We start from the raw sequence: 12326 nt of genomic DNA on the forward strand, positions 1-12326 counted from the left end.
TGAATTGAATTGGAATGAGAGGTCTGAGGTCTTTCCAGGTATCTGTTGCAGCCACTCCTCCAGCTTGGGGGTTACTGCCCCCAGTGCTCCAATTACCACAGGCACCACTGTCACCTTCACTTTCCATGCTTTCTCCAGTTCTTCTCTGAGTCCCTGGTATTTCTCCAGTTTCTCATGTTCCTTCTTCCTGATGTTCCCATCGCTTGGCACTGCCACATCCACCACAACGGCTTTCCTCTGTTCTTTATCCACCACTACAATGTCTGGTTGGTTCTCCATTACCATCCTATCAGTCTGGATCTGGAAGTCCCACAGGATCTTTGCCCTCTCATTCTCTACCACCTTCAGAGGTGTTTCCCATTTTGACCTTGGGGTTTCCAGTTCATATTCTGCACACATGTTCCTGTATATTATCCCAGCCACTTGATTGTGGCGCTCCATGTATGCTTTACCTGCCAGCATCTTACACCCTGCAGTTCCTTGTGACGCCTATATATATATATATATATACATATGTGTATATATATATATATATATATATAGGCGTCACAAGGAAAATGGAAATAAGATCAGAAACTCGTGCGTTTACTTTTTCTGTTCTTTTTCTCCAAGCAGAAACTCTTTCTTTTAATGATGATGCAGCCGTGTTACTTTTTTGATGGACGTATAATCTTCATACGCCGTCATTAAAATCTCAGACTCCGTCTCACTGAAGCATAGCGCTTTCTTTTTTTCTCCACGCGTTTCCATGGTGACTTTGTAAATCAGTGATCTATTGAGAATGTCTTTATGTACCTGCTGTGCACGTGCGTTAACCCAGGGTTACCAAGTGGAGCGTAATTATGCTAACTCATATCCGGTCTTTGGGAACCGACATACCCAGAGTAAGCAAGTTCAGGTGGATTTCAGCCAGAGTTCAGGGTTAAAGTCGGGGGGGTTTAAACGGGCCTTCTGGAATACCCCCTGAATACAGGTCGAAACGTCGCTGCTATGGCACACCATTTTTGTTTCCGTTGAACACCTGTCGAACATTTTCTTTTTTTTGCTTTTTTTTCAAATTTATTGTTTTCTTTTAATATGGCAATTCTATTTTCTTTGTCAAAAAGTTTAAAACAAGAAGTAATGATGCCCGCTTTGGGATGAACCGTGTGGCGCCAAACCTCTCTGGAAGGGGCTCGGCGCCCTTTGACCTTACTCTAGCCCTAGTGTAACTCTTTCTAAAGAGGCAGTGAGGGCTGACATGTTTACGTCTGTTAGCTGTGAATGGATTCTTAATCTAGCCGCAGGGGTTGCAAGCCAGTTGCCTCTGTGCCGGTCCCAAGCCCGGATAAATAGAGAGGGTTGCGTCAGGAAGGGCATCCGGCGTAAAAATTGCCAAAATAACCATGCGAATCATCCACAACACTTTACACATACCGGATCGGTCGAGGCCCGGGTTAACAACGACCGCCACCGATGCTGTTAACCTACAGGGTGTCGGTGGAAATTTGACTACTGTTGGTCGAAGAAAGAGGGGAGGCAGAAGGGTCCGTGGCCAGAGAGAGAAGGGAAAAGGCAGGAACATAGGTTTGAGAATAGGGACTCTTAACGTTGGCACAATGACAGGGAAAGGCAGAGAGCTGGCAGACATGATGGAGAGAAGGAAGGTAGATGTACTGTGTGTGCAGGAGACAAGGTGGAAGGGCAGCAAGGCACGTAGTATTGGAGGAGGATACAAACTGTTCTATCATGGTGTTGATAGGAAGAGAAACGGGGTAGGTGTGATTCTGAAGGGGGAGTTTGTAAACAGTGTTCTAGAGGTGAAAAGAGTCTCAGACAGGATGATGAGCCTAAAGTTAGAAATTGAAGGGGTGATGGTGAATGTAGTCAGTGGGTATGCGCCACAGGTTGGCTGTGAGTTAGAAGTGAAGGAGAGATTCTGGAGTGAGTTGGATGAGGTCATAGAGGGTATCCCCAGAGGAGAGAGAGTTGTTATTGGAGCAGACTTTAATGGACATGTTGGTGAGGGCAACAGAGGTGATGAGGAGGTGATGGGCAGGTTTGGTGTGAAGGAAAGGAATCTGGAGGGACAGATGGTGGTGGACTTTGCGAAGAGGATGGAAATGGCTGTAGTCAACACTTACTTCCAGAAGAGAGAGGAACATAGAGTGACATACAGAAGTGGAGGTAGGAGTACCCAGGTGGACTACATCCTATGTAGACGAGGTCATTGGAGAGAGGTTAATGACTGCAAAGTGGTGGTAGGAGAGAGTGTAGCCAGACAGCACCGCATGGTGGTGTGTAAGATGACTCTGGAGGTCAGGAAGAAGAAGAGAGGGAAAACAGAAAAGAAGACCAAGTGGTGGAAGCTACAGAATGAAGAAACTTGTGAGGAATTTAGGCAGAAGTTGAGACAGGTCCTGGGTGGTCAGGATGAGCTTCCAGATGACTGGGAAACTACAGCAGAAATTATCAGGGAAACAGGTAGGAAGGTGCTAGGTGTGTCATCTGGAAAGAGGAAAGACGGTAAAGAGACTTGGTGGTGGAATGAGGAAGTACAGGAATGCGTCCAGAGGAAGAGGTTGGCTAAAAGGAAGTGGGATGTAGAAAGGACTGAGGAAGGTAGACAGGAGTACAAGGAAGCGCAGCGTAGAGTGAAGAGAGAGGTGGCAAAGGCCAAACAGAAAGCTTACGATGAGCTATATGACAGGTTAGACACAAAGGAAGGAGAAAAGGACTTGTACAGGCTAGCCAGACAGAGAGACAGAGATGCGAAGGACGTGCAACAGATAAGGGTGATTAAGGACAGAGATGGAAAGGTGCTAACAACCCAGGAGAGTGTACAGAAAAGATGGAAGGAGTATTTTGAGGAGCTGATGAATGAGGAAAATGACAGGGAAAGAAGGGAGGAAGATGTGGTTGTTGTGGAGCAGGAAGTAGCAGAGATTGAAAAGGATGAGGTTAGGAAGGCTCTGAAAAGGATGAAGAGCGGAAAGGCCGTTGGTCCTGATGACGTACCTGTGGAGGTATGGAAGTGCCTAGGAGAGACAGCAGTGGAATTTCTAACAAGGTTGTTCAATAGGATTCTAGAGAGTGAGAAGATGCCTGAGGAATGGAGGAGAAGCGTTCTGGTCCCGATCTTTAAAAACAAGGGTGACACGCAGAACTGCAGCAACTATAGAGGAATAAAGTTGATGAGCCACACAATGAAGCTGTGGGAAAGAGTAGTGGAAGCCAGGCTTAGGAAGAAGGTGGAGATTTGTGAGCAGCAGTATGGTTTCATGCCCCGTAAGAGCACCACTGATGCCATTTTTGCTTTGAGAATGTTGATGGAAAAGTACAGAGAAGGTCAGAAGGAGCTGCATTGTGTGTTCGTAGATTTAGAGAAGGCGTATGACAGGGTGCCGAGGGAGGAGCTGTGGTACTGTATGAGGTCGTCTGGAGTGGCAGAGAAGTATGTCAGAGTAGTTCAGGACATGTATGAGAGAAGTATGACGGTGGTGAGATGTGCTGTAGGTCAGACAGAGGAGTTCAAGGTGGAGGTGGGACTACACCAAGGATCAGCTTTGAGTCCTTTTTTGTTTGCTATGCTGATGGACAGGCTGACAGACGAGGTAAGACAGGAATCTCCCTGGACAATGATGTTTGCGGATGACATTGTAATTTGCAGTGAGAGTAGAGAGCAGGTGGAGGAACAGCTAGAGAGGTGGAGGTTTGCTCTGGAAAGAAGAGGCATGAAGGTCAGTCGTAGTAAGACAGAATACATGTGTCTGAACGAGAGGGATCAAGGTAGAAGCGTTAGGTTACAGGGGGCTGAGGTGAAGAAGGTGCAGGAGTTTAAGTACTTGGGGTCAACAGTTCAGTGTGATGGGGAGTGTGGAAAAGAGGTGAAGAGGCGAGTGCAGGCAGGTTGGAGCGGTTGGAGGAAAGTGTCAGGAGTGTTGTGTGACAGAAAAGTGCCAGCAAGACTCAAAGGAAAGGTGTACAAGACAGTGGTGAGACCAGCTCTGCTCTATGGGTTAGAGACGGTAGCAGTGAGACAGAGACAAGAGGCTGAGATGGAGGTAGCAGAGATGAAGATGTTGAGGTTCTCCTTAGGAGTGACCAGGTTAGACAGGATAAGGAACGAGTACATCAGAGGGACGGCTCATGTTGTCTGTGTTAGGGACAAAGTCAGAGAAGCCAGACTGAGATGGTTTGGACATGTTCAGAGGAGGGATAGTGGATATATTGGTAGAAGGATGTTGGAGATGGAGCTGCCTGGCAGGAGGGCAAGAGGACGGCCAAAGAGGAGATACATGGATGTCTTAACAGAGGACATGAAGTTGGCTAATGTTAGGGTAGAAGATGTCCATGATAGAGTGAGGTGGAAAAGGATGATTCGCTGTGGCGACCCCTGATGGGAAAAGCCGAAAGAGAAAGAAGAGCTGTGAATGGATTCTTAGATTTGAGAATCAGAATCAGGAAAGAGTAAGGAACAGTACCTCGACAACCCAACAACCCAAGCAACCCAACAACCCAAACAACGTAAACAATGACTCAGAATCTGAACTATAAGAATCACAAGATTTGATGATGAAATTGTATGACTAAACAAATGCAGGGTCTCTTATGACCAAAGTACAGTTTACAATCCATCCAACATCACTGAACCAAAGGGTTGCTGGGGCCTATCCCAGCTACTGTTTGGTGTTGGTGGGGTTCACCCTGAACAGGTCACCAGTCTGTTGCAGGGACACACCCACATTCACACCAAGGGTTATATTTGGAGACTCTGATGAACCTCTGAAGCATGTCTGAAGCTGTGAGAGTCAGATGAGAGTGCTAACCACTTCACCACAGACTTGTAGAGAGAATAGATCAAGTTTTATTTATGCTGTGGATGACAGGTTTGTGTTTATCTGAACACGCCTGACATCCGCTCTGTCTCAAGTTCCTCCAAAATGTTTGTTCTTATCTGCAGAGTTCGATTCTGCTTTGGCTTTTTGGATCCATGCAGACTGGGACTCTCAGACCCCCCCTGAAAGGTGAGGCTGCAGTCTCCCCCCAGACAGCAGCCGAGTCTGATCAGTGGAATCAATGACAAAACAAAAGCCCCTGTCTGGGGGAACGCCGTGGGAAGTGTCGGCGAGGACCTGATTAGCATTCTGGGATGCCAGTCTTCTCCGGCTGTCTCTGGGAGCCCCCCGCCCCGCAGGAAGAATGGCAAAGGAGGGGGCAGAGATGCATGCAAAGGGCCAGACGGGGGCTGCAGAAAGTCACCAAAAGGAGAGATCTTCACAAAGGCAGGCGCAGCGCTACGGCGGGCCGAAGGGGCTGCGGCGGGGAAGTCTGGCGGGGGGGGGGGGGGGGGGGGGGGGACAGAGTTCAAGTTCAGACCAGATCTTTGTCCTGAAACAGAGAGGATGATGATGATGAGACAGAGAGGAATCTCAGAGGAAGAACCCCGACGTCTCTAAAACAAACGTCCAGCCCAGAACCAGCATTTATCACCGTTCTTCAAAGTTTTACAAATGTAGGTCAAACAAAACTTTAGAGAAGATTTCTATAAAATCCAAAATGGTTTCATGTAAAACATTTTATAGATTATGTCAGTCAAAAAAAACAAAAAAGAACTGAAGGATTTTCCTTCCTCTGCTTTGCTGCTTTAAAAAGAATAATAAGACTCTTCTGATCTGTTTGCTGGGCCAAGAAAAGGAAGTGAACCAGCAGTAAGATCCCGGGCTCTTCATCGATGAAGATCCTGGGCTCGGCTAAAGAATGGTTTCAACAGCAGATCAGAAACGCAGAAATGTGGATTTAATGAGGATTCATTCAGTTTAGGATCAAAAATGAAGTCTCACATTTGGGAGGGGGGTTTCACCCATGACCTCTGACCCCCACACACACTGAGGTGTGAGCAGGAGGGCGGGGTGGCGCGGCCTGCTCTGTGACCCTCTTTTAAACCCACAAGTGCTTTGACCCTTTGTCCCTTTGAGTTGCCTCCTAAAGGCTGCTGCGATTGCTCAAAGGCACCTGGGAAGTGCTGCTGGTTAACCCTTGTTCTATCTTAGATGACCCCCCCCCTTCCATTGACGTGTTCCCCCTACCATGACAAAGGTGGATAAAGGTGGAAAGATTTCATGTAATCCATGGACACCAGTGAAGATCACAAATCTTTGAAGAAAAAAGGTTCAGAGCACTGTCTAGTGGGTCTAGATGACCCCACTCCCAACGTTAAAGTGCCTGGGATAGAAGAAGGGTTAACGCCCCCCCCCCCCCCCCCCCCTCATGTAGAACTTCTTCTCACTGCTGTAAAGACTAAAGTCAAAGAATAGCAAAAATAAAGATCGATCTCAACGAAAATCCACCTTTTCTAAATTAGTGTTGGACTTTAAAATAATAAACATTTTTTCTGAAATTGTTCGGATTTACTGAATAAATAAAATGAAAATATCATAATATTCTGAAAAATTAAACATTTATTTACCCTTCAGAATAAAAGCTTTGGGAAGATTTTTTCTTTGAATGAGACAAAATGCAACAAGAAAGTTCCTGCTGGTCCTAATCAGTCTGAATGTGGAGGCCTTTAAATGAAGAAATGAACATTCATCTTATTAATGTGAGCATCTGAACGAGGCCTGAGGGAGCATAAACCATCAGAGAGATGAAGAAACGCAAACACTGACAGATTCAAAAGCAGTGTATGAGGATTGGCTCCTCCCCTTATGGGGTCAGGGCTGGATAAAGAGGCTGTTAAGCTGCTGGTTTCCTGAGTTTAACCTCTGGACCTCCATTGCGATGAGGTCAGAGCGTCAAAAGGTCACGCTGGTGGACAGCAGGAGGACGGCGTGTGCCGGCATCCTCAGCAGACAGAGGACGTTTGCCACACGCTACCGCCGGAGGACACTCCTCCATCCATCCACATCCGTCCACATCCATCCACATCTGTCCATATCCGTCCACATCCATCCACATCCGTCCACATCCATCCACATCTGTCCATATCCGTCCACATCCATCCACATCCGTCCACATCCATCTATTCAATTCAATTCAATTTTATTTGTATAGCCCAAAATCACAACAACAGTCGTCTTGATCGGCTTCGAAGTAAAACATGAAATCAAAAGGATCACGAATACAAAGAGTTCAATAGTAAAATACTAAAATGAACTAACAAACTGACTAATCTATACTGGCATCCCTGCCCTTAGACCCCCCTTCGCGGTAAGGAAAAACTCCCAAAAAAACGGATTCCGGAAAAAACGAAGAAACCTCAGGGGTGCCCACATGAAGGAGGGATCCTCCCCCAGGACGGACAGGCGATTTACCAGAACTCTTAGAGAAGAATTAACTTATCTAAATCTACAACTACATATATAAAGTCCAGCAGACGAGCTTCATCCAGCCGTGGTTGCGGGGACAGTCAAAGGCGCGAGTCGAGCCGGAGACAGGAACCACAGCCAGGTGTAGGAGCAGGAGCATCTTCATCCGTCCACATCCGTCCGCATCCGTCCACATCCATCCACATCCGTCCGCATCCGTCTTCATCCATCCACATCCGTCCACATCCGTCCACATCCGTCCACATCCGTCCTCATCCGTCCACATCTGTCCACATCCGTCCTCATCCGTCCGCATCCGTCCACATCCATCCACATCCGTCCACATCCGTCCTCATCCGTCCGCATCCGTCTTCATCCATCCACATCCGTCCACATCCGTCCACATCCGTCCACATCCGTCCTCATCCGTCCACATCTGTCCACATCCGTCCTCATCCGTCCGCATCCGTCCTCATCCGTCCACATCCGTCCTCATCCATCCACATCCATCCACATCCGTTCACATCCGTCCACATCCGTCCTCATCCGTCCGCATCCGTCCACATCCGTCCACATCCGTCCTCATCCGTCCTCATCCATCCACATCCATCCACATCCGTTCACATCCGTCCACATCCGTCCTCATCCGTCCGCATCCGTCCGCATCCGTCCACATCCGTCCACATCCGTCCTCATCCATCCACATCCGTCCACATCCATCCACATCTGTCCTCATCCATCCACATCCGTCCACATCCATCCTCATCCGTCCACATCCATCCACATCCGTCCACATCCGTCCTCATCCGTCCGCATCCGTCCACATCCGTCCACATCCGTCCTCATCCATCCACATCCGTCCACATCCGTTCACATCCGTCCACATCCGTCCTCATCCGTCCACATCCGTCCTCCTCCATCCACATCCGTCCACATCCGTCCTCATCCGTCCGCATCCGTCCGCATCCGTCCTCATCCGTCCACATCCATCCACATCCGTCCACATCCGTCCTCATCCGTCCGCATCCGTCCTCATCCGTCCACATCCGTCCACATCCGTCCACATCCGTCCTCATCCGTCCACATCCGTCCACATCCGTCCACATCCGTCCTCATCCGTCCACATCCGTCCACATCCGTCCTCATCCGTCCACATCTGTCCACATCCGTCCTCATCCGTCCGCATCCGTCCTCATCCGTCCACATCCGTCCTCATCCATCCACATCCATCCACATCCGTTCACATCCGTCCACATCCGTCCTCATCCGTCCGCATCCGTCCACATCCGTCCACATCCGTCCTCATCCGTCCTCATCCATCCACATCCATCCACATCCGTTCACATCCGTCCACATCCGTCCTCATCCGTCCGCATCCGTCCACATCCGTCCACATCCGTCCTCATCCATCCACATCCGTCCACATCCATCCACATCTGTCCTCATCCATCCACATCCGTCCACATCCGTCCTCATCCGTCCACATCCATCCACATCCGTCCACATCCGTCCTCATCCGTCCGCATCCGTCCACATCCGTCCACATCCGTCCTCATCCATCCACATCCGTCCACATCCGTCCTCATCCGTCCACATCCGTCCTCCTCCGTCCTCCTCCGTCCACATCCATCCACATCCGTCCACATCCGTCCTCATCCGTCCACATCCGTCCACATCCGTCCACATCCGTCCACATCCGTCCTCATCCGTTCGCATCCGTCCACATCCGTCCACATCCGTCCACATCCGTCCACATCCATCCACATCCGTTCACATCCGTCCACATCCGTCCTCATCCGTCCGCATCCGTCCTCATCCATCCACATCCATCCACATCCATCCACATCCATCCACATCCGTCCACATCCGTCCTCATCCGTCCGCATCCGTCTTCATCCATCCACATCCGTCCACATCCGTCCACATCCATCCACATCCGTCCACATCCATCCACATCCGTCCACATCCGTCCACATCCGTCCTCATCCGTCCGCATCCGTCTTCATCCATCCACATCCGTCCACATCCGTCCACATCCATCCACATCCGTCCACATCCATCCACATCCGTCCACATCCGTCCTCATCCGTCCGCATCCGTCTTCATCCATCCACATCCGTCCACATCCATCCACATCCGTCCACATCCGTCCACATCCGTCCGCATCCGTCCACATCCGTCCTCATCCGTCCTCATCCGTCCGCATCCGTCTTCATCCGTCCACATCCATCCACATCCGTCCACATCCGTCCACATCCGTCCTCATCCATCCACATCCATCCTCATCCGTTCGCATCCGTCCACATCCGTCCACATCCTTCCACATCCGTCCACATCCGTCCTCATCCGTTCGCATCCGTCCACATCCGTCCACATCCGTCCACATCCGTCCACATCCATCCACATCCGTTCACATCCGTCCACATCCGTCCTCATCCGTCCGCATCCGTCCGCATCCGTCCACATCTGTCCTCATCCATCCACATCCATCCACATCCATCCACATCCATCCACATCCGTCCGCATCCGTCCACATCTGTCCTCATCCATCCACATCCATCCACATCCGTCCTCATCCATCCTCATCCATCTTCATCCATCCCATGAACGAGGGCTGGACGCTGGTGCAGTGTCCCTCACAGACTGGTTTTCTCTGTGCTTATCTGGGTTTATTCAGGTTCTTCAGTCCATAAACGAACGTCAGGAGCTGGGGGGCCACTCAAGCGGGTCCCTCAGGACGGAGTGGGTCTGTGCGCGGGCTGGTGGTGGAGTGGTGGGCTGTCCCGGCTGCACCCGCCTGCATGAGCTCCATCATCCCACAACCTGAAGAAAGGGCCAGAAGATGCATCACAGATGAATGGATTGATGGAATCTGGGGATCTGGTCTGAGGATGATGAAGATGATCTGTGAGGTTTGTGTCTTCATCACATGTCGTCTGTGGGGGAGAAGACTTCCACAGCTTCCTCCTCTACCTCAAACGCTGCATCTTCTCATTCGGTCTGCTCCATCGTTCTTCGTGTTTTATTCATTCTGGACAAATGAGTCACTGATGTTGAAGACAAGCCCCGCCCTCCAACGTTCATCCCTGGTCATCCTCAGTCTGTGGACCCGTCTGGAACCGCTCCAGGAGCCGCCTGGTGGGCCTCCATCCCAGCTGCAGCTGGTTGTTATCTGTGGGACACAGTGGAGAGGTCAGGGGTCAAATCAGTTCACAGGAACTCGGCTTTCTCATGCTAATGCTGGGCTGCGGCGCCGGGAAAACAGCGCCGGGGTTTGGAGGCTGAGGATTTACGGAAACGTCTTCAGTCTGATGGGGAACCGTTTCAGTTTATTTTGAAATAAATTAAAGAAAGAAATGAGTTTGTATTTTGAAGGGAAGGAGCCGTAAACCAACGTTTGACTCATTTATTAAAGAAACGCTGGTAGAACTATTGACACGGATGCAAATACTTTCAGACCTTCTGACTCCAAGAATAACAGCTGATTGTTTATGTCACTGTAAAAAAATGAAATCAAAATGTTCTCTGGGACAGAATTCCAATATTTTCACAATAAAAGTTTTCAGAGCGTGAATTTTAGACGTGAAATCCACGAGGCATGAATGAAAAACATGACAATAGACACGTCTCCTTCTTCAGGTCACACTCCTCCTCCTCACTTCTGCGTGTCCAAAGTCCGGCCTTCATGGTTTCTGGGGATCCATGAAGGCAGAACTGCGGTTCTGGACTCACCAGCTTTGCTCTGAAGCATCTTTCAGGTCCACTAATGATCAAATCTTTGCTCCAGAATTTGGTCTGAAACGAGCCGATTCATCACATATGAGGACCAATCCGGGTTTTCCGTTCCAGTGTGTTCTGTCTCCGGTTCCAGGTTCCCAGTTTGACCAAAAGGAGGAAAAAGGAATCACTGGACGGTTGGCCAGCTGGACTGGACTGGAACAACCACGCCACGCCGCCAGCGGGTCTGCATCTGCTGAGATCAACCTCACCCCCACTGCTGGACGAAGAGTCTGAATGTTCATGTTAGACGTGGCGGACAGACGCAGGAAGCTGAAGATCAGCTCAACAGGAAGCTGAAGATCAGCTCAACAGGAAGCTGAAGATCAGCTCAACAGGAAGCTGAAGATCAGCTCAACAGGAAGCTGAAGATCAGCTCAACAGGAAGCTGAAGATCAGCTCAACAGGAAGCTGAAGATCAGCTCAACAGGAAGCTGAAGATCAGCTCAACAGGAAGCTGAAGATCAGCTCAACAGGAAGCTGGTTCTGCTGACAGATGCTGCAGGTTTGCATGAGGACTGAGGTCAGAGTGGAACACGGATCCATCTCCATATCACTGAACATTCAGAGGAAGAACTTCTGAAGACCTCGTCTGTTTCAGTTTAACTCCCCAGAACCCAGGAACATTTTAGGAACCTAGGCTCAAAGGGCTCCAGACTCTGAGGAACCAGCACACATTTTCTAGCAGAAACCTGGGATGGAGACGGTTCTTCATTGTTTTGGTTTTGCAGTATATTCTGAGGTATTTTTTCTAAAACAGACGGCCTTTTTATCCTAATAATGAGACCTTCAATATTTATGAGAAAATGTCATTACACCATGAAAAAACTTTTATCTTTTCAAATATTTACAGTCTTTCATTTTGTGTTTTTGTGTAAAAATCTAAAAAACTGAAATTTTAGATGAAAGAAACGGAAAAAATCCTGATGAGGATGGCGATGAAGACAGACGGGAGGAGAAGATAACCTGCTGGTGTTTTTGGAGGTCAACAGAAGGTCATGAATGCAGCTTTAGGGTCAAATAATGACGCGAAAGCATAAAATCTTCCTCTGAATAAAAGATGTGAGTTTGAAAGATGCTGCTTTTTCCTCTGAAGGCAGAAGGAGCCGAACACGGCGCAATGGCGCCACCTGGTGGTGGAACCAGGAAACAGGTTGGAGACCAACAGGAGGACATGAGGAGGAGGAAACGAGGAGGAAGACATGAGGAGGAGGAAGGAGGACACGAGGAGGCAGAGGATCAGATGGAGGCGTTGGACTCGCT

At 49.2% G+C, this 12326-nt stretch overlaps 1 long non-coding RNA gene across 1 annotated transcript; it reads left to right on the forward strand.

Moving 5' to 3' along the window:
* The first annotated feature begins 11663 nt into the window (after positions 1-11663).
* On the forward strand, positions 11664-12294 carry LOC144995468 (uncharacterized). Its single transcript, XR_013658992.1, has 3 exons — positions 11664-11805; positions 11966-12058; positions 12160-12294. It is a non-coding gene; the product is annotated as an uncharacterized LOC144995468 (long non-coding RNA).
* The last annotated feature ends 32 nt before the right edge of the window (positions 12295-12326 follow it).

Source organism: Oryzias latipes, chromosome 11 (assembly GCF_053564925.1).
Source record: "Oryzias latipes strain Hd-rR chromosome 11, Olatipes_Hd-rR_3.1".
Taxonomy (NCBI): Eukaryota; Metazoa; Chordata; class Actinopteri; order Beloniformes; family Adrianichthyidae; genus Oryzias; species Oryzias latipes.